At 42.3% G+C, this 20,328-nt stretch overlaps 1 protein-coding gene across 3 annotated transcripts in view; it reads left to right on the forward strand.

Annotated features, from left to right (window-relative positions):
* Positions 1-766: 766 nt before the first annotated feature.
* lpp (LIM domain containing preferred translocation partner in lipoma) overlaps positions 767-20,328 on the forward strand; it is a 232,562-nt gene continuing 213,000 nt past the window's right edge. The window contains exons 1-2 of one of the 3 annotated variants that reach the window (XM_063201661.1): positions 767-948; positions 2,801-2,889. The gene's annotated coding sequence lies outside the window, so the exon portion shown is untranslated. The other 2 variants (XM_063201662.1, XM_063201663.1) reach the window with 2 other exon arrangements.

Here is a 20,328-nt window from a genome sequence, read left to right on the forward strand (position 1 = left end):
TTTAATTTTGAAGTATAACTCACGTGACAATGTTTGAAGTACAACTCAAAGAATGACAATGTTTTTTTCTGCCTTTCTATTTTGGAGCAATACCAAAGCCTGATAAACCAGTCTCTTTAGGCATGCTGACTTGGGCTAAATCAGAGCCCCATGTGCAGTTATGATCTTTGCATTGGACAGCCCAGATATGAAAATGGGCTAATTTGCCTGGCAAAGCAACGGCATGTGGTCATGCCATGAGTTAGGACATTGCAAAGCGGTGACGTGCTTGATTTATCTAACCTGTTCATTTGCAAAGGGCAGGAAGTGAACAGATCTGGTAACTTAAGTTATAAATAGGTAACCTGTGCTGTATGTAGGCCTAGACTACAAAAGGCCTATAAAATATCAAACCTGTGTCACACACTTTCCTTACCTGTTGAATTAAATAAAATCATATTCTTTTCTCGTATTCCAGAAAAGGGCAACCTTTATTTTGTGCACAATGAATAATAAGTTGTAAGCTGTATGAGTGCATGGATACAGTGGTAAGCATTTGAGCGCATGATGACTGCGTAAATAAACTTGTGCGCCATCGATTGCTACTCAGAATACCTTCCCTAATATAACACGATAGCACAGTAGGCTACCCTAATCTATTCTTCTGCATCAGCACAACACAGGTTAATTCTGTTGTTACTCCTCATTCCTCAAAATGGATACACCTCTCCTTTAAAAGAACACGATGACTTATGTCAGCTACATTGTTTGCATAATAAGACAAATACATGTTATGAGGAAGAGATAGCAACACAACATAGCTATACTGCCTTACATGGGCAAATTTCTAGACTGACTGTTGGCTGGAATTTTGAGCTGTGACGTCACTGCCTGCTGCTCTCCCAGATTTGGGGAAAAAGAAGTTTCACTTTATGTGGGATTTGAAACTCCTGATTCTTAGAAAGCGAGGTAAGAGAAACGACATGGTTGCCACGGACTTGTCCCACTTTGGCATCAGCGGTAGCTTTTTTATAGGCCTGTAACAATGTAGCGTTATATTGTCTCTGTGCATGAACTCTACTACAGAACTAGGCTACTCGGAAGATACTGTTTATTCGCTAAGGTGAAGCAGTTCTACTGTAATTCGGCATTGAAACGGAGGGCGTGGGCTTGCTCCGGAAAGGAGTAACCTACATGATGTTTTTCTCTGGACACTTTCTAAAATGTAGGCTACTTTGAATATGTTGTCCGTTGTGTTGCTAAACTTTGTAGACTGTTTGCCTGTACTAGCGTCTTAGCATAGGAAGTGGGACTTTTCCTTAGAACGGTCCAATGGCCATGTTTTGTGGAAAGGCAAAGACGTGTGCTATGACTCGGTAAAACCATCAAAAATGCGGAAGTAGTTGGAGTAGAGGGTCCTGCCACTGCAAGTCAGAAGTCTAGCCTGTATGTGAAAGGCAAGCGGCGTACCATCACAGTGTTACATTTCAGTTTGTCAACAAGGAAGTTCTATTCGAATTAATTGCTGCCCCTACTGTAATCTGTGGTTTGACCACGGTGTATGGCTAGAAAATAACACCGGATACGTTTCTATTCCCATGCTACAGTTATCTGACCTTTTCATGACACTAGCACTAACTCATTCTCTTGTATTTTGGCATTTGTTTATTTGTGAGAAAAATGGCACACTAATTTCACTGACGGTGTTTATGAAACATTCCGAACATTGACCCAGTGTTACATTGTGTCATTGCCACATTTCCTGAAATTGATCATCTGTCACAAGTAGCGCAGCCTTGATCATCATCAGCAGAGATAGGCTACAGAGTTACAGAGATATAGGCTACTTTGGAAGGGTATGTGTATGTGGGTGTATTATGCAAACAAAGATATTAGTCAATCACTTGCAATCACACGCAAGACAGACATGCCGACTGAAACTATAGGCTTTGATTTGAATAGGCGGCTGCTTTGAAAACACACTACTAAGAAGAAACATTTGGCAGTCAGAAGTGTCCAGTTGTGTGTCCTTTACCCATCGCATCCCAACATGAGTTTGCCGTATACAATGTGATATGTCTTTGATGTCTTAATGGCATGATGCCTATACCTGTTCTATGGGACACACAACTGTGGTCAAGCAGTAGGAGCCTCAATGACCTGCCAGCATCCGGAATCTTCTGCTTTGTCAGGTGCATGAGAGATCAGATGGGTTCTGTGTGCTCCACTGCTTCTTGTCTTCTGACCTTGCAAAGTACACTGCTGGAGTTGCAGTTGTCCTGGGAGTGTGGGGAGATGTAAGTTACTTGTGTGACTGACACTTGGTCCCCCAGCCATGATGCTGTCCTTTCAGGCTCCTGTTGGCATCCCTGCCTTTTTGTTTGAGATTGCAGGGTCCACTGTTGTGTGGTCGAGTGCTGTCCACAATGTAGGTCTTGGAGATGTCCTAGTGGGCGTAAGAGACAGATGTGGTGGCATCTGCAGTGTTTTTCATTGAGATCTTCTCTCATCTTATGCCTTTGTTTCGTGGAATGGAATGTGTTAAGTGTGTAATTACACAGACGTTTCACAGTAAAGTCCTCTTTTAGTCCCCCAGCACTCCTTATCAAACAAACAAACCAACCAACTAACATGTAAACAGCCGACCATTGTGTGTGAAGCGAATGGTCAGATGCGACATAATGATAGTTGAGATGCCACAGGTGATGTCAAGTGGCCAGTGCAGTAGGTGTAATGTCTAGCTTAGAGTCACCATTTCCATAACTGTTGTTGGAGCTGAGATTTAAGATCCTCAAAAAAAAAATTGATGTTTTTTTTTCAGTTCTCACATGCGGATGAGCAACATCCAGGTCCCAGTGAAGCAGTGACCGAGTGCCAGAGCAGCCCCCAACCAAACACTCGACAGAGAAGGTAAAAGTTTATGCTTTTGTCATTGTGGCACACAGCACAACACATATAAGTATAGCACAGCACACAGAGCTAACAACAACAACATGAAATGAATCCCCAACCTAGTGCAAGAGGACAGCCCCACAGGTGCCCCGTGACAGCAGGATGTGGCCCGGGGATGGTACCATATTAAGGGTACCTCAGCCACAGGGGAGGATAGGGGAGAGCACTGGTCATTCACTTTTCAGGGTACAAGCTTGACTCTTTTACCGCTTACCCATGATTGCGTTAGAAGGATTAATTCCCCAACATTACACATTTTGGTTTGGATCTTTTTTTTCTGGTCCTCCTGCATTGAAATCTTGGTTGGGGTTTGTTATATGGTGTAGATGTTAATCAATGTGACCTCTATGACTGTGGATCTAATTTGTGCTTTTGAAAAAGAGAGAAAAGACATAGATTGTAGAATAATGTAGCAGTTCAACTTTACTTTAATTATAAGGCAATGAGATAATTCTGTCCGCAAATGTAAGATATTTGAAATTACTTTTTAACTCCTGCATCATTCTTGCACCATGCACCATCTGTTCTATCCTCTTTGCTGCGGAAATGATTAAGATTTTAAGGGCTGGATGAAAAAGACATTCCCTGTTATCATCTACCTACAACTGTCTTGGGTGTCAAACATCAACGTTTCAAGACATTCAAGATCTCTTACACCTGTCCCGTGCATTATAATGATATGTCCTCAGTTTGGTTTCAACCATAGAGGAGTATAATATCCAGCCTAGTTTAAAAAGTTTCTGAAGGAGGAATATTTGCCTGAACCAGATGGTGATTCAAGACCTCTCTGATGAAAATAGTATTTCCCTACTTTCCCTTGCTTTTTCTCCATCATAATTGTTGGATATTTTCTGTGGTAGCCATAAAGAGTATGAACACCTATGGCACTCTATGCAGAGTTTGAAATTTCGACAGCTCAGGAGGAATATTTGAAAACATGCTCCTTCTTTTATTTGCTTCATTTTCTTTTCTGTTGCCAGTGATAAAAACACACATACGCACGCACGCACACACACACACACACACACACACACACACACACACACACACACACACACACACACACACACACACACACACACACACACACACACACACACACACACACACACACACACACACACACACACACACACACACACACACACACACACACACCTCTTACAGGTAAGAAATATAAAAGGCAGAGCTAGCAGGTTAAATCAGTTCTTCACTTCTTCTGACCTCACCATTTCATCATCAGTTCCTGCAGTGGTTCAAACAATGTTATTTTTTAAACACAGCACTTACCAGTCAGTGCAGTTCACAGCGTAGTTTAGGTCCTGAGGGGCACCTGTAGTTGTGATGATCACGGTACAGTTCATTTTAAACAGTCAGTACAAAGTGCTGCGGGTGAAGCATTTCCCTCAACGAATGTCCCACTGAGGGAAGCGTTGAATTAAACATTTAAGTAGGCCTTTTTAATCACAAGAAATCTTGTCTGTGTGACACTATTTAACCTTCCACTAAGTGGGTCAGCATTACCTTGAAGCCCGCCTCAGTGGTTTCTGGCTTGAGCAGTGTAGTGTCTTTTTTTTAAAAGAAGGGACACATACAGATGTCATACAGTCAGATGTACCAGTCTGTCAGTATCAATGTAGATTAGGAGGCTGCCTCCTCTAGTGTAGGTGGATGCTATGCGATTGGTGCCCTAGCTTTCAGTACGAGCCCAGAGAGAGTCTTGGTTTGATTTGTCTTGGCTTGACGTGGCTTGGTGGGCTACTGTGCGTGCCATTAGTCTGGTTCGATTCTGGCCCAATATTGTTTCTCGATCACCCATCTCTCTTTACCTTCTCATTTCCTGTCTCTCTCACTGTCCTGTCTGATTAATATAAAAAAGAAACAGTCTGTGCGTGTGGATTAGCATGCTGCCTCCTCTAGTGTAGGTGGAAGCTGGAGTGCGTTTCTCGGCAGCGCCGTTGCTAGCTAAGTTTGCAGTTTACTTGTTTGCAATGCAATTTTCCATTGACAACCTCCTAAGTTGCTAACTGGTCAGCTTTCGGGAACTGGGATCCAGATCCCAGATCTACACTGTGATTGACTGTGTGTCTATCGTATCATCTTATGGTCATTATGTCTTCTTATTAAATCAAGTCCTTTGTTTCAGCCATGTATACACTTTATACTTTACCTGACCTGTTTGTGTGTGCTGGCGGGCCTTGGGCAAAGTCATTTTGAATGAAAGGTCCCCTATTCCATACAATGTATTTAGATCCCTATTCTCCCACGCCCTCGCTGTTACTGGCACTGTTTTGAGAGTCAGAGCAGAAAAACGTGGGTTTGGCATTTTACAGTTGTCACAATTCACCTTTGGCTAAGGCCCGCCCTAAAGTGCTTTTTGACCAATCACAGCGCAGCAAAAGGACGACCTCGGACAAACCTCGGACAGTTTTGACAGCGCTCCATTGAACTCAATGCTGAAATCGCATGTTTTCAAGTAGTTAGCGAAATACGGTCGTATTATTATTAAAATATGATTGGAAATGTGCCTGGGGTATTTGTGACAAATGTGCAAGTTTCCCCGCGATGTAACAGGTGGTAATCACTTTCCTCTTTACCTAAAACCGGACTAATATTACTAGCAGCTGGATAGTCTGCCTTGAAGGGTCTCGGCAGCCTCACACTCGACTAGAAAGCACACGGATCAAAAACATACTTTGTGTGCTCCGATCATGACACCATCTCATTCATGTCCCTCTCAGTAAGGTTGTAAGCAAACCACGAACTGTTTCAGAGTACGATTTAGGATTTCTGACCTAATTAATGAAGAAACACCGCTAGCAAAGTTAACTATCGGTCACGGCAGGAGTGTTTTGACTAGCAGCTGATGGACGTGACTTTGTTAAGCTACTGAAGATATAAACGCCAAACGTTAATGTTACACATTGCTGTGGTAGCTTTGAAGATGACTACAGCCATTAAGTTGTGTGATTTCGTTTTCGTCTAGCAAGTTTGAGTCAGGGCTCAAAAGATATGCGAGCTCAGCTTACCATGGTGCTGGTTACAATGCCTATCGATACCCATAGAAGAGCCCATAAAAGCTGTGATGCATCGCATGACCGTTCAGAAAATAAATACTTATATTCACAATACTATGAATGCGTTTTTTATTTATTATGAGTGAATAACTGCTGCGATTTGCAGTCACTGCATAAATCACGTTGATATCTCAGCATTGAAAGTTTATCTGTCCGACCTAGCAACTGTAACTAAAGAGGGCGGGGCTTAGCCAAAGGCGAATTGTCCTTGCTCTTTAAAGAAGAGAATGGAAGTAGCATGAATTGACTGGAAGCAAAAAAATAGCCAAAAATAATATACTTTGTATAGAAGACAAGTCGCCAAAAGCAACAAAACCATCTTGGTCATCGAAGTGTTTTCAGTGACAAGAGCGTCAGAAGACAACTTGATCTTTACGGTAATGAGCTATGACCCATTTCAACTGTTGCGGCACTTAGCCAAACAGAATATTGGATTGTTTGAATCCAGCTGAGTGTCTGTCCCTGTGCTATGCAGCTTTTTCCACTGTTGATGCTGCTGGTAGGATAGTTCAGAGGGTCAGAGATGACCCTGATGAAGGCGGAAGCCGAAACGTTTATCTAATTGTAAGGGTGTTGCATGGAGTTCTGAGTGTGCAACACCATTCAGTGTTTCCCACAGAAATTTTGGAAACTATGGGGGCAAAACTATATTCACGCAGTGTAAATGCAAAATGGCAAAACAATGAGTACAGTAAGACATTGGCGCATGGAGAAACTATAGGCCTAGGCCTACATTTCAGCCATTTATATTTTGAGAAATAAGGCTACATAATACACATGCAGGGGTCTACAGTGCCCTCCATTATTATTGGCACCCCTGGTTGAGATGTGTTTTTTAGCTTCCAATTATTATTATTTTTCTCTAAATAATATGGGACCTTAATGGAAAAAAAGAGAAAAATCCAACCTTCAATACAAGTGCATTTATTCAGTGGGGAAAAAATCCACATAAAGAAATAATTATTTGACATCAAATAATGTGTGTCACAATTATAAGCACCCCTGTTGTTAATATTTTGTACAACCCCCTTTTGCCAACAAAACAGCACCTAATCTTCTCCTATAATGTTTCACAAGATGGGAAAAGACAGAAAGAGGGATCTTCAGCCATTCCTCTTTGCAGAATCTCTCTAAATCATCCAGAGACCTGGGTCCTCTCCTCTGTACTCTCCTCTTCAGCTCACCCACAGGTTCTCAATGGGGTTGAGGTCTGGGGACTGAGATGGCCATGGGAGGAGCTTGATTTTGTGTCTGGTTAACCATTTCTGTGTAGATTTGGCCGTATGTTTAGGGTCATTGTCTTGCTGAAAGACCCAGTGACGACCCATCTTCAGCTTTTTGGCAGAGGGCAACAGATTTTGATTTAAAATGTCCTGGTATTTCAAAGCATTCATGATGCCATGCACCGTAACAAGCTTCCCAGGGCCTTTGGAAGCGAAACAGCCCCACAGCATCACTGACCCACCCCCATACTTCACAGTGGGTATGAGGTGCTTTTCAGCATGCGCATCTTTCGTGGCACGCCAGACCCACTTAGAGTGTTTGTTGCCAAAAAGCTCAATCTTGGTTCATCATCTGACCAAAGCACACGGTCCCCAGTTGAAAGCCCAATACCGCTGGGCGAACTCCAGACGTTTACGTTTATGATTGTGGGTGAGGAAAGGTTTTCTCCGTGCATGCCTCCCAAACAGCTTGTTGGCGTGTAGACAGCGCCTGATGGTTGATTTGGAGACTTTGTGACCCAGGATGCTACCATTTTGTTGTAATTCTGTAACAGTGAGCTTTGGAGATATTTTGATTTCTCTTACATCCTCCTCACTGCGCGTGGTGGCAAAATAAACTTGGCGTCCTCGTCCAGACTTGTTTACCACTGTTCCAGGTTGTTTTGAACTTCTTAATTATTCCTCTCACAGTAGATATGGGCAGCTGCAGTTGAGTGGCAATCTTCTTGTAGCCTCTGCCTGACCTGTGAAGGTCGACGCACATCTGCCTCACTTGTATGCTGTGTTCCTTTGTCTTTCCCATGTTTAAGAGTGGATAAGAGAAATGGCCTCGGTGTCATGTCATATTTATACCCCAGGGAAACAGGAAGTGATGAATTACTAATTAAATGTTCCTACATACTCTGGTAAACTTTGTAAACTACTGTAGAAATGACAGAAATGCTTCAATTATATTTATTTCCTGGGAATTGTTAAGGGTGCCAATAATTGTGGAACAGGTGATTTAATGAAAAATAATTATTTTTTAGTCAGGGATTTTTTTTTATTTTCCTACAATTCATTTGAGTTGAAGGCTACATTTTCCTAAAATTTTCAGTGTGACAGTATTCTTCTGCAATAAACACTGAATTTATTTTAAGGCTTTTAACACATCTCAGCTAGGGGTGCCAATAATTATGGAGGGCACTGTATGTAATGAAAAAAATAATAAAACAAAATAGGAGCAGAGATAAGAATTTAAGATTGCTGTGAAATTGTTAACGCATAAACAAAAAGGGTCTAAGAGGGTAGGCTATGCCTTTTCCCCACACACACATTCTACATGAGGGGTGCTGGTCACAGGGCCAGTTTTTAAAAATTCCTCCCATTAAAAGGGCTGAACAACATATTACACATTTATGTCTATATTCACATTCATTACACATTCATTTCTATATGCAGCCCGATGTCTCCTCTGCCTTGTCAATGAAGGCCTGTCACCTCACTCATTACAACTGTAAAACAAAGCCTGGGGAGTGTTAGTAAACTCATCCCAACTGTCCCTTCTCGGAGGTTTTTTTTTTATTGCTCCCAAACCCAAGTTAACTACAACAACTTGACGAGGCTTTTGATCCCTCTCTCTTTCAAGCACTTGTGGTTTTCTCTATAGGATGTATTTACTCCAGGAGGAAAATGCGAAGGAAATCGTAGTTGAAATCGCTTTTAACAAACACGGAAATCGAAAAAAAAAAAAAAAAAGGAAAAAAAAAAAAATTTTTTTTTTTTTTTTTTTTTTTTTTACATTTTCAGAAACTATGGCGGCCAAATTTAAACTATGGCGGGCCGCCATAGTTTCCTCAATGTATGGGAAACACTGCCATTTTTTTTTTCATTAGGATGCAATAGTTCAGCAACACTTTCTATGCTTTGTGTAGCTTTTGTCGCTTTTGATCAGTTTGTATAGTAAGACTGGAGCTCCTTGTCTGAGCAATGACCTTGCTGTTGCTATAGATGTTGTTGTACTGTTCTCTGACTTGAGCAAGGTATTCCGGGTCGTCAGTTAATCAATTCTCTATCTGTATGTACAGTATGTATGCTGTATGTATGCTGTCAAGGATGTTCCACAAAGTCTCTTTCTCTAGTGAAATACGAAAGCAAGGATAGTTGAAGGAAGGCCTTGCATCGCATGTGTCTTTTGTGTTTGGCATCCGAGGTCCTCTATTAGACCTTCTCTGTGAATATCAGGATACAACCGCAACTGGCTGAAAGAATTTCTAGGATCTTGGCCACTGAAACGTCCAAACCAGGGGGTTCATGGGCAGTCAGTCATGCAGACCGTTACCCATGGCTTGCAGTCTGCTTGTTTATCCAAGACTTGTAGTGTGTTTGTCTTTTGCATTATGTCATTCATCGATTACATTGCTCTCTGAGGAGTTGTAAAGATGACAGCAGTTTGGCTGTTCTTTTCGGAAAGCACCTCCAGACACTGCCTGTACGCAGTGTTCCCATAAGCTTGTGGTTATACGCTGGTCTGTTTTATTGGGAATGCAATGTATGGATACGGTAGTACCAGCGGATGGACTGTGGTAGCCCTTTGCTTTTAAAAGACACTGCTGACATCATTTGTTGCAGACTAAGTTGTGTGTGTGTGCGTGCGCGTGCGTGTGTGTGTGTGTGTGTGTGTGTGTGTGTGTGTGTGTGTGTGTGTGTGTGTGTGTGTGTGTGTGTGTGTGTGTGTGTGTGTGTGTGTGTGTGTGTGTGTGTGTGTGTGTGTGTGTGCGTGCGCGTGCGCGCTTCTGTTTGTGGGTGGTTGACGTTTAAAGCCGTAACACACTCAAAGGAGGACACATATTCCAATCCCTGTGAAAATGGGTGGAAAAATTGGAAAAAAATAGAAAAAAATGGGGATGTCAGTGGTCCGTGGAATTTCGCCCAATTTTTGCAATTTTTGGGAAAATGTGTCCTGCGGTGTGATATCATTGGTGTGACATTTCTGTAAAATACAATAAAATGAATAATATTCTGCACAAACATACCCCCAATGCTCTTTTTGCTATTGTTCCTTTAACCCCCACCCCACACACACACTACTACCCAACCCCACCCACACACGCCTTGCATCGTACAGGCAGACAACTGTGATTTCACTGCATGGTTTCACTGAATCACTTGTAATAATTGTGTGAATGTGACAAATAGATCTCCTGGTATCCTTATATCCTTGCATGATGCATGAAAAATAAGTAAGGATTGAGTAATACAATACCTGAGCATGTCACACCACAGGAAATTCACTGCTTTGTGGCCATTTTAATCCTTTTGTATTCGTGACTGACCTCCGAGCTCATGCTAACTAGATAATGATATTGTGTTTAACCTATGTGTTTTCACTCAAAAAAAACTTTTTTCCTTTCATAAGAGCAGTCACACCACGGGACACCATAAATGAACCTAAGCGCTGTGTGACAGAAACATTGCAATATGTAGACATATTAAGAGGTTAATAGTCACCTTTAAACTTCCACACCACTCTCCAATAACTGAGGTATAACTGGTTAGGAGGCTGTCTTAAAGACCCTTGTAGTTGGCCTTGCAGCTGACCGTCCGCAAACCTGACTTACATGTCACCCCGCAGGACGCAATTTGTGTTGCGAAATTGAACTTGTAGTTAATATTACTGTATTGAGTTTTTCACATTCATATTTTTTTAATATAAGGTTAATATTTATGCAATCATGCCAAATGCTTTATAAATGTTGTTGTTTATTTTGGGTCATTTCACGTGAAATCAGACGCTTTGGGACCCGACCGATCCGGATTTCAATCATACTTGGTGTGCCTTTTTAGTAGCAAGGTAGCACCCCAGAACTGCATTGGTTTGAATCTGACACTAATATTAAGGGAGAAACAGACTAGGAAAGGTTCACATTTTAGGGTAGGACACTATACATTCAGCCTTGAATATATCAGTCAGTGTTAGTCACAAAAAGATGCCTGTGGTATTGTTTGAAAGCTCTTTTCTGGCTCTACATATTACACAATCAGCTTGGAATACAACAACTCTCAGAATATGAATTATGATAAATTGAAAAATTAAAAATTGAATATCTAAAAAAAACTATATTTTAAAATGGCCAGTTCCTTGTCCAAACGTAGCCGGCAATGTCATTAGCAACACCTCAAATGCTGGTGTTCGGTTCTTTATTCATATCAGAGAGAATTTGACTCACAAATATGGCATCATACAGACCACTTACTAATAATATGGTAATACCATAGTAGCATCACAGGACAAAACAAAAACAAAACAAAAATGGTCAGTTTCCATGGTCCCAGGTTTCAGAAACTAAGGCAGATGTCCATTTATACACACCAAATGATGATATGTGAATGTTTGAACATTCCTTCTCTGTGTACCTGTGTCATCTTCCCTATACCGTACTTTAAAGAGATAATCAATGGCTACACTCTCATTTTGTACTCTACCAGTGCATTTGAAGCAGCAGCTGTGTCTTTTGTAGATAATGTATAAGTACGCCCCGTTGCAGTTAGGTTCCACTACCAGAAGCACATCCTGATGATCCATGACAAGTCTATCTGGTCTGAAGGGAAAAGTGAAGGATGGAGATGGTCCATGAGGATGCAGGAAGTTCAGTTTCACCTCTCCAGTGCTCCGCATACATTCCTCAACACATGCTAGCCACCAGTTGCCATCATATACAGCTACAACATACCCTTTGATGCTTGAAAATGTAACACATTCCTTTACTGAGCTCACTCTTTCAACTCCTTCTCTGAATGCGGAAAATGGCCTAATGTCCATTGACAATGGGCAGAAGCTGTGTAGTTTTTGAGTACCTGGAATAGTTCTTGCAGATTCAAACCTCTTCAACAGGTTCTCAGCTTCATGATGGTGCATCTCTCTCAAGAACATCCATTGCCAGTTTGCCACAACAGAGATGTACCATCATGAAGCTGAGAACCTGTTGAAAAGGTTGGATTTGGAATCTGCAAGAACTATTCCAGGTACTCAAAAACTACACAGCTTCTGCCCATTGTCAATGGACACAGTGGAAGTTAGGCCATTTTCAGCATTCAGAGAAGGCAGAGTTGAAAGAGTGAGCTCAGTAAAGGAATGTGTTACATTTTCAAGCATCAAAGGGTATGTTGTAGCTGTATATGATGGCAACTGGTGGCTAGCATGTGTTGAGGAATGTATGCCGAGCACTGGAGAGGTGAATCTGAACTTCCTGCATCCTCATGGACCATCTCCATCCTTCACTTTTCCCTTCAGACCAGATAGACTTGTCATGGATCATCAGGATGTGCTTCTGGTAGTGGAACCTGTAACTGCAACGGGACGTACTTATACATTATCTACAAAAGACACAGCTGCTGCTTCAAATGCACTGGTAGAGTACAAAATGAGAGTGTAGCCATTGATTATCTCTTTAAAGTACGGTAAAGGGAAGATGACACAGGTACACAGAGAAGGAATGTTCAAACATTCACATATCATCATTTGGTGTGTATAAATGGACATCTGCCTTAGTTTCTGAAACCTGGGACCATGGAAACTGACCATTTTTGTTTTGTCATGTGATGCTACTATGGTATTACCATATTATTAGTAAGTGGTCTGTATGATGCCATATTTGTGAGTCAAATTCTCTCTGATATGAATAAAGAACCGAACACCAGCATTTGAGGTGTTGCTAATGACATTGCCGGCTACGTTTGGACAAGGAACTGGCCATTTTAAAATATAGTTTTTTTAGATATTCAATTTTTAATTTTTCAATTTATCATAATTCATATTCTGAGAGTTGTTGTATTCCAAGCTGATTGTGTAATATGTAGAGCCAAAAAAGAGCTTTCAAATAACACCACAGGCATCTTTTTGTGACTAACACTGACTGATATATTCAAGGCTGAATGTATAGTGTCCTACCTTCACATGTGAACCTTTCCTAGTCTGTTTCTCCCTTAATATTAGTGTCAGATTCAAACCAATGCAGTTCTGGGGTGCTACCTTGCTACTAAAAAGGCACACCAAGTATGATTGAAATCCGGATCGGTCGGGTCCCAAAGTGTCTGATTTCACGTGAAATGACCCTTTTATAGCTGTATATATTTCAGGTTGTATTAATGTTACAGTCACACCACAGGACATTTAACATATAAACCTTTCCATAAATCTTCACAAAAATGTTTCTTCTCATCTAAGACTAATATGAAAAATGATTTACCACATCTTCCTTCATTTACATTTGTTTTCAAGAGGAAAAATAATAATTTTGTAGGTTTTTAACTAATGTTACGTAAAAAACAGGGCGTTATGTCAACCACGCTTGTGTGTGTGAGAGTGCATACATAAGCTTAGACTCACAAGTGTGTGTTTGAGTTCCCCTCACACTGTGTGGTTATTTGCATCATGAATGTATTCTGCACACATCAGCATCAGTGGGAAAGTGAGTTGTATTACATCCTGTTCTATTGTTAGACTGACCGGACCCTAACTGAGTTCACCCTCAGGTTTGTGTGTGTGTGTGTGATTGTGTGTGCACGCGTGTTTCTGTGCCTGCTTGTCTTGCCCAATTTTACTGCACACACTGCCAAACATCTGCCATCCCTGCTCACATGTGTTTTGCTTGTTGTGTTGCTGTTGTTGTTGTAAGAGCTTTGTGATCACTACTATACTTGCATAGCCAGCAGCTACAGTCTTTTTTTTGTCGGATGCCACGTGGTGTCTGCTTGTCTGTTTGTCTCTTTGGCATAAACAGGCGGCACTGGGCGGCCAGAGCGGAGCGTGTGGTTTCCTGATGAAAAGGCACGCTAATGGCCCTCCGAGAGAGCTTCTGATTGATGAGTGTACAGATATTCTCTCCATATTTGGACCGTCCCTGCAGACTACTCCTCCTCCATGAGCCTGGGCAGGAGAGTTAAGCTTACGGTACGCTACTGGGCAGGTCTCAGTGCGTCTGGCTGCGAAACGACTAAGTGAGCTATCACTTTTTCGCAGCGCGTGCGTCTTTTTTCGTGAAAGTGTGTGTGTTTGTGTGTGTGTGTGTTTGTCTGTATGCCTGTGTGCATGGAAGACCGCAGATTAATTTCTGTGAGATACCTATTTGGCTATACTGTACCTGCTTCTCATTCTAAAAATGAGTTCTCCCCATGTGTATACACGGCAGTGTGTGTGTGCACTGCTGAAAGGCCAGCGTTAAATATTTGCAGGACATTTGTGAAAGAAGGAAATGTCTGTGTGACTAGTGTTACTGATTGTGCAGCACTGCCTGACTTCTGTGACGACTTTCACACAAGTCTGCTTGGCCCTGATTACCGAGCCAAGCGCTCAAGTAGAGACCAGAGTCCATAGACAGACTTCCTCTCCGAATAGCTTTCTGCAATTATCATTGTTATTCCCTATTGAAAAAAAGAAAACGGCATGAACCACATATTTGGCTGCTCGGTGACTTTTGGCAAGCAGAAAAGTGGCATTCCAGGCAGATAGCAAGCTGAATCGATTTTTGCCCCCAATCTTTTTCTCCCATTTTTTCTCCATATTTGGAAATGTTTACCTCCTCATGGTTTGCCGAGAGGGTGGAAGAGGGGATATGAGTCATTTTAGCGGCAGCATAGCCTAAGCCATGCTGAAGGCTACACGGTAGACTCCTTTCCCCAGTGTTGTCGCGTGGACTCAAGGGCTCCTCTCCTCTCCTCCAGTCTTCCGAGACCTGGGATGCTGATGTGAGTATCCGGCTACCTTCCTCTTGGCTTTTCCGCCACCAGTTGCAGGGGAGTGCAAGGCAGGGTGCGAGGAGGGAGGAAGTGAGGCAGTGGATGTAGCCCAGTGGAAATGGAAATGTGCCAGGGCTTGTTTGCAGCTTTTGTTAGTTTTTATCGGTCCGATGGACTTTTATGTCACCTGGGATTTAAAAAATGGCTGTAAAGATACTCAGACTTCTTCACATACCTTAGAGCGCTTTGATGTTGTTACTTTTTCACCCCCCCCCCGCCTCAAACATCCGTTAAATGGGTCATCTCGTCTTAGTTGGAGTTACACTCTAGTGAAAGTGCTTGTTGAAACAGGAGTTATCATTAGCAGATGTTCTGGTTGTAGTTTACGGTCAGATGACACACTGCTGCTCATGGGTTGTGTTGTGTTGTGTGAGTGAGGAGGTCATGCTGTGAGCAAGAGAGAGAGGAGTGATGGGAGGCATCCCCCTTGTCACTACGCCCCATTAATTCATCACCAGGTGACAAGCTCCCCTGTCACATCGCTGGCGCTCTCCGTCGATAGGACGAATCGCTGTACTTATGCTCTGTTTTTTTTCTCCCATCAGCTTTCGCATCGGGCAACTTGTGTTGTTTGTGTTATGGATTTTTTTGTGCGTATCATCAGTGTGTGTGCTGCCGTGTATTTGTCAGCTGTATCGAAGATATAAATCTTTGATGTTCCACGCATCAGTGCCTGCAAGAAGCGGGAATTGTCAGGCCTTTTCATTGATAAAAGATAAAAGATCTCGCTCCTCCGCTTGTGTCGTTTTCCCTACTGATGGCATTTGCTGTTTACAATATTTTTCAGCCATTTAATGGGAGGCTGTTGATCAGCTGTGAAAGATGACAGACATTGTCAGGACAGGGAGCCAAAACAGAAGTGAACCCTGGGGGCATGCTCTGCTATCGCAGCATCGCTACAAATATGTCTGATGTGACACTTTTAACAATCTGATTCCTCCGCTAATGTAGTCAAGAGCGCTCATGCTGAGAAGTCATGTTGCAGTTATTCCCCCAAGTTATAACCACCATATTAAGATGTTCTATGCAGACTGTGAATGTGTCTGTGTTCAGACTGTGAAATGTTGACGAAATGTTTGTACATGTAAAGTTATGGTGGATACGTCATAGGTTAAGTTTCCTTTTTGGTTCTTGCAGTGACACATTGGCCAGGGTTATTAGTTTATGCTGTTTTGATAGATGAGAGGACATTGCATGCCTGTAGGTATGATGTGATGCTGCTAAAGTCTTAGACCCCTTTTCCTATGAAATACCTCCACTCCTCTCACATCACAGTGCAGGGTAAAGAACACCATGTGCTGTCTGTGGTAGGAGGCTGACTGGTAGTCCATGTTTGGTCAAAGAATCTAGCAGTGTAAATTCAAAGCTTCTTGAGGGCTTTGGCTTGTTATTGGCGTGATGACTAACGTAGAGTGGAAAAGGCCCGAAACATCCAATTCGCCAACCTTTGTTTCTCTACCTCCCCCTCTCATTCTCTATCAGCAGCTCTCTCTCTCTCTCTCTCTCTCTCTCTCTCTCTCTCTCTCTCTCTCTCTCTCTCTCTCTCTCTCTCTCTAACAAATTTCAACCTGGTCTCGCCTATAAAAGAAATAGTAGGCCTAAAACGTGAGCTGCAAAAGAAGTGTAATATTTGATTACATGAATGGGCATAGCTTCAGAGGAGACTATGGTATGGTTTCCAAGCAAATTGAGAGATTAAGTAAGTGTGTATGCACTCGTAAGAAAGCAACCACTCCAAGAGATGCGAAAGTAAGATTGGAACATTGTAAGCTTAACCACTTTGTCTTGGACCTGAAAGGAGCAAGAGCTCAAACCACACAATGATGGGCATCATTCTGCTTATTATGAGCTAATGTACCGCAAGTGAAGTTATAATGAATTAGCGGCAGTTGTGTTTGTGCGCACTGGCAGTGAGGTTCAGTGTTTGTATTTGAGAGACTGAGAGAAGACCTCTTGATTTCCAATGGTTCTCAGATTGTGCTTTTGCCTCTGCAAAATGGGTACACCTTGTGCTTCCCCCAGCCACTGCTATTTCTGTGAGATTAAACATTTTCAATCTTGCATGTCAGTGTGCGCACACAAACACATATGTACACACACACACGCGCGCGCGCGCGCACACACGCACACACGCACACACGCACACACACACGAACGCACAGACAAACATGTATGCAAACATGCGCTCGACCGCATACACGCGCACGCACACACGCACATACACACACACACACACACACACACACACACACACACACACACACACACACACACACACACACACACACACACACACACACACACACACACACACACACACACACACACACACACACACACACACACCATTTCAAAGCCCAGGCTTCAGTAAGCAGTGGTAGAAGAAGGTAGCTGTTAATAGGATTTCACCATAGCTGTGAGGAGAGATGTACCCGCCTTTAATGATAGCGTGGTGAGCTAATCTCATTACCTTTCTCCCTTGGCGGCACACCAGGACCGTACATCCAGAGCTAACGTTAGCGCTCGCTCTGGGCCCTCAGGGCCAGTCAGTCGCCTGGCTACCTCCTCAGTCCTTGTCTTTGCACGGCATCTACCTCTCTCATCAGATGCTATTAATGCCAAGTGTGAATCATATGCCAACGACGCTGCGCGCCAAACTGCCTATCCATTATCAGAATATATACGGTTTTGTATCTAAAAGAGGACTTGGACTTGGATTGGGTGCATCTCTGTGAGTGTTCTGGCCAGTAGGTCATTATGACGATCAGTCACGCATCTTAGAATGATGCTTTTTATGGCAATATTCTTTGAACGGGGGAAGTGCATTGAAATCATCTTTCAATGAATTTTAATCAATAAAACACATTTATTTCTGGCACCATATGGTTGTTTTTTATTGTGTCACATTATGCTTCCGAGATACTAAGAAGGGAAGACATGTTGAACAATTCATGAAAGTCCTTGCCTGGTCTTACCATATCCTAGGACTAATTTCTTACAGAGGATCTCAACCTGGAAAATTGAACACCAATTTCAGGTGGAAGGGGTGAACTCCATTGAAGTTTGAAACGATTGGATCTGATGTTACCTAATTGCTGTTTGGTCATGATGTAATGCTCCAGTGCTGGATTGAATGGATCATTGTCCCAATGTAAGGTGTAGGAATGTGGTAGTTGAGTGGAAGTTTACAGAGGGCTAAGGGTAGGCTATGATGATCTTGTCCCCAAGTCAACCAAGCTTGGATTTCACATTTGCATGTGCTGGTGTTAGAGTACTTTCTGATTGATGCGTACCATATCTGCTCTTCACACAAGCTTGTTTTATTTCTGTGTGGTTCTTGCACATATGAAGAAGGAATATCTCTGGACAGCAATAGTCAGTAATCTAAAGAAGTTCAGTTCAGTGCAACTTCTGAGGGAACATCACTGGTCTGAAGAACTGAGATCATCACATTCTGTACATTTTACTGTCAGCTCTCTTACTACTGCCCTACATGTTTTAGTTGTGGGGAGGTTTTTAAGGTTTTTAAGGTTTGTTTGTGAAAGAAAAACTGGAGAACGATCTCTAGGAAGAGCATGAGTATGATGCATGATTAGCAAGAGCAGCAAAATGATGGAGCTGATTTTCCTGTGGCTCATAATGCTAAATAGAAGGTGATTATCTGCTTATGAAAAGATCTGTATGTACAGGCTTGATTGCTTTCTAATTTTATGCCTAATTCTTTTTTCATTTGACCGGCTTTCCAGCTGCTTAGCACTTGCGCTATCAGTTCTGGGAAATGATGGGAGCTAAAGATTGCTTAAGCAGACGGAGGTAACTCAGGGTTCAGTTGGAAAGAGGGTTTTGGCTTTTCTTGAGGATGAAGTCGTTTTAACGCTTTGGCCTAGATCTGCCTCGCACAATTAATTGTAATGAAAACATTTAATTATTCTCATATCATGCAGATGAGTCTCATGCCAAAACCTGCTAATGAATGGAGCTCTAGGAATACAGGAACGTTGTGTTTCCATGAGAACTTGTCTGAACGACTGAATGAATAATTCATAAACTTCTTTATTTATTGTGACCTAGTGAATTTACTTGAATTCTGTGACAGTGACTCTGATATAAGGCTAAAGCAGTGGTTCTCAACCTTTTTTGAACAGACACCCCCTGGACCTCATTTAAGCCTCCAAAAGCCCACTTGACTTCATCATAAGCCTGCCAACGCCCCCTTAGTATTTAAAAAAAAAAAAATGGACTAAGGCCCCTGATGACAGGTAAGCACCGCCCCCTCTCAACTGTATCCTTCTCAAGACCCCCCTATAGCCCCCCAATGCCCCCTGGGGGGCTGTACCGCCCCTTTGAGAAACACTAGGCTAAACCATTCTGGGAAAAACAGATCTTTCAAGGTTTCAGCTTCATTGAAAAACCTTCCCTGAAAATGTCAAGGTTTTCAGAGTTCTTTCGTTTTGAAAATAAATATTACCTTAAATAAAATAGAATAGAATAAAAGACATTAATACTAGCGTCAGTGTTGTCATGTATGACATGGTATGGGCTACTCCTTATCATGTTGCCTGCTCTTTTCATGGGGGAGTTGTTTGCTCTCCTGATCTTAAATTGGGTGGGCATTCCTTACCGCACAAATACACCTACCGCGACAAGAGCGAGGCGAGCGACGGAAGTAATTGACTTTGTATTGAGTCGCGCGACAAAAGCGATTGTGGAGACAAGAGGCGATTTGCGCAATGAGAGCGACAGTTTGAAGTTGAAATCCTTTCAACTTTCTATGACGTGGTTCGGCAGCCAGCCGCGAAAGCCAATGACTGTATAGAGGTCAGTGACCACAGCCAATGGGAATGTTTGAATGCTTTGCCTTCTGCTTGTAACGGACATACTGTAGTCGCTTCAATCGCGCGTATCGCTCTGTCGCTTCAATCGCGTCGCGGCTGGTCTATTTGTCCGGTTATGCTGCCGCTTTCCCCTGAATCTCTGCATTCCGTAGTGTTCATGGAAACCAGGGTCTCTGAACAGAGCCATACCGCCAAATCTCATATCTCATATTCAATGAAGAAATTGCATTCAAAATTTCTTATCGTGTGTTTTTTGACTGTAATGGTCCTGACAGAGCTCTCTTTAAATCAACCTTACCTTACTTACAGTAATATCTAACTTCATCTTGACAGATCCATATCCACAAGTCTCTTGTTGTGAACATTTTTTGTGTGTTTGCATTTATGATAGGCCTACATAGAATGATCATTTTCACTGGCAGTTGTCACAGGGTGTTGGTTAAGGTTTTGTGAATACATGTACAGTCAAGGTTCCAGCATAAAATA

The sequence above is a fragment of the Engraulis encrasicolus genome, chromosome 6 (genome assembly GCF_034702125.1).
Source record: "Engraulis encrasicolus isolate BLACKSEA-1 chromosome 6, IST_EnEncr_1.0, whole genome shotgun sequence".
Classification (NCBI taxonomy): domain Eukaryota; kingdom Metazoa; phylum Chordata; class Actinopteri; order Clupeiformes; family Engraulidae; genus Engraulis; species Engraulis encrasicolus.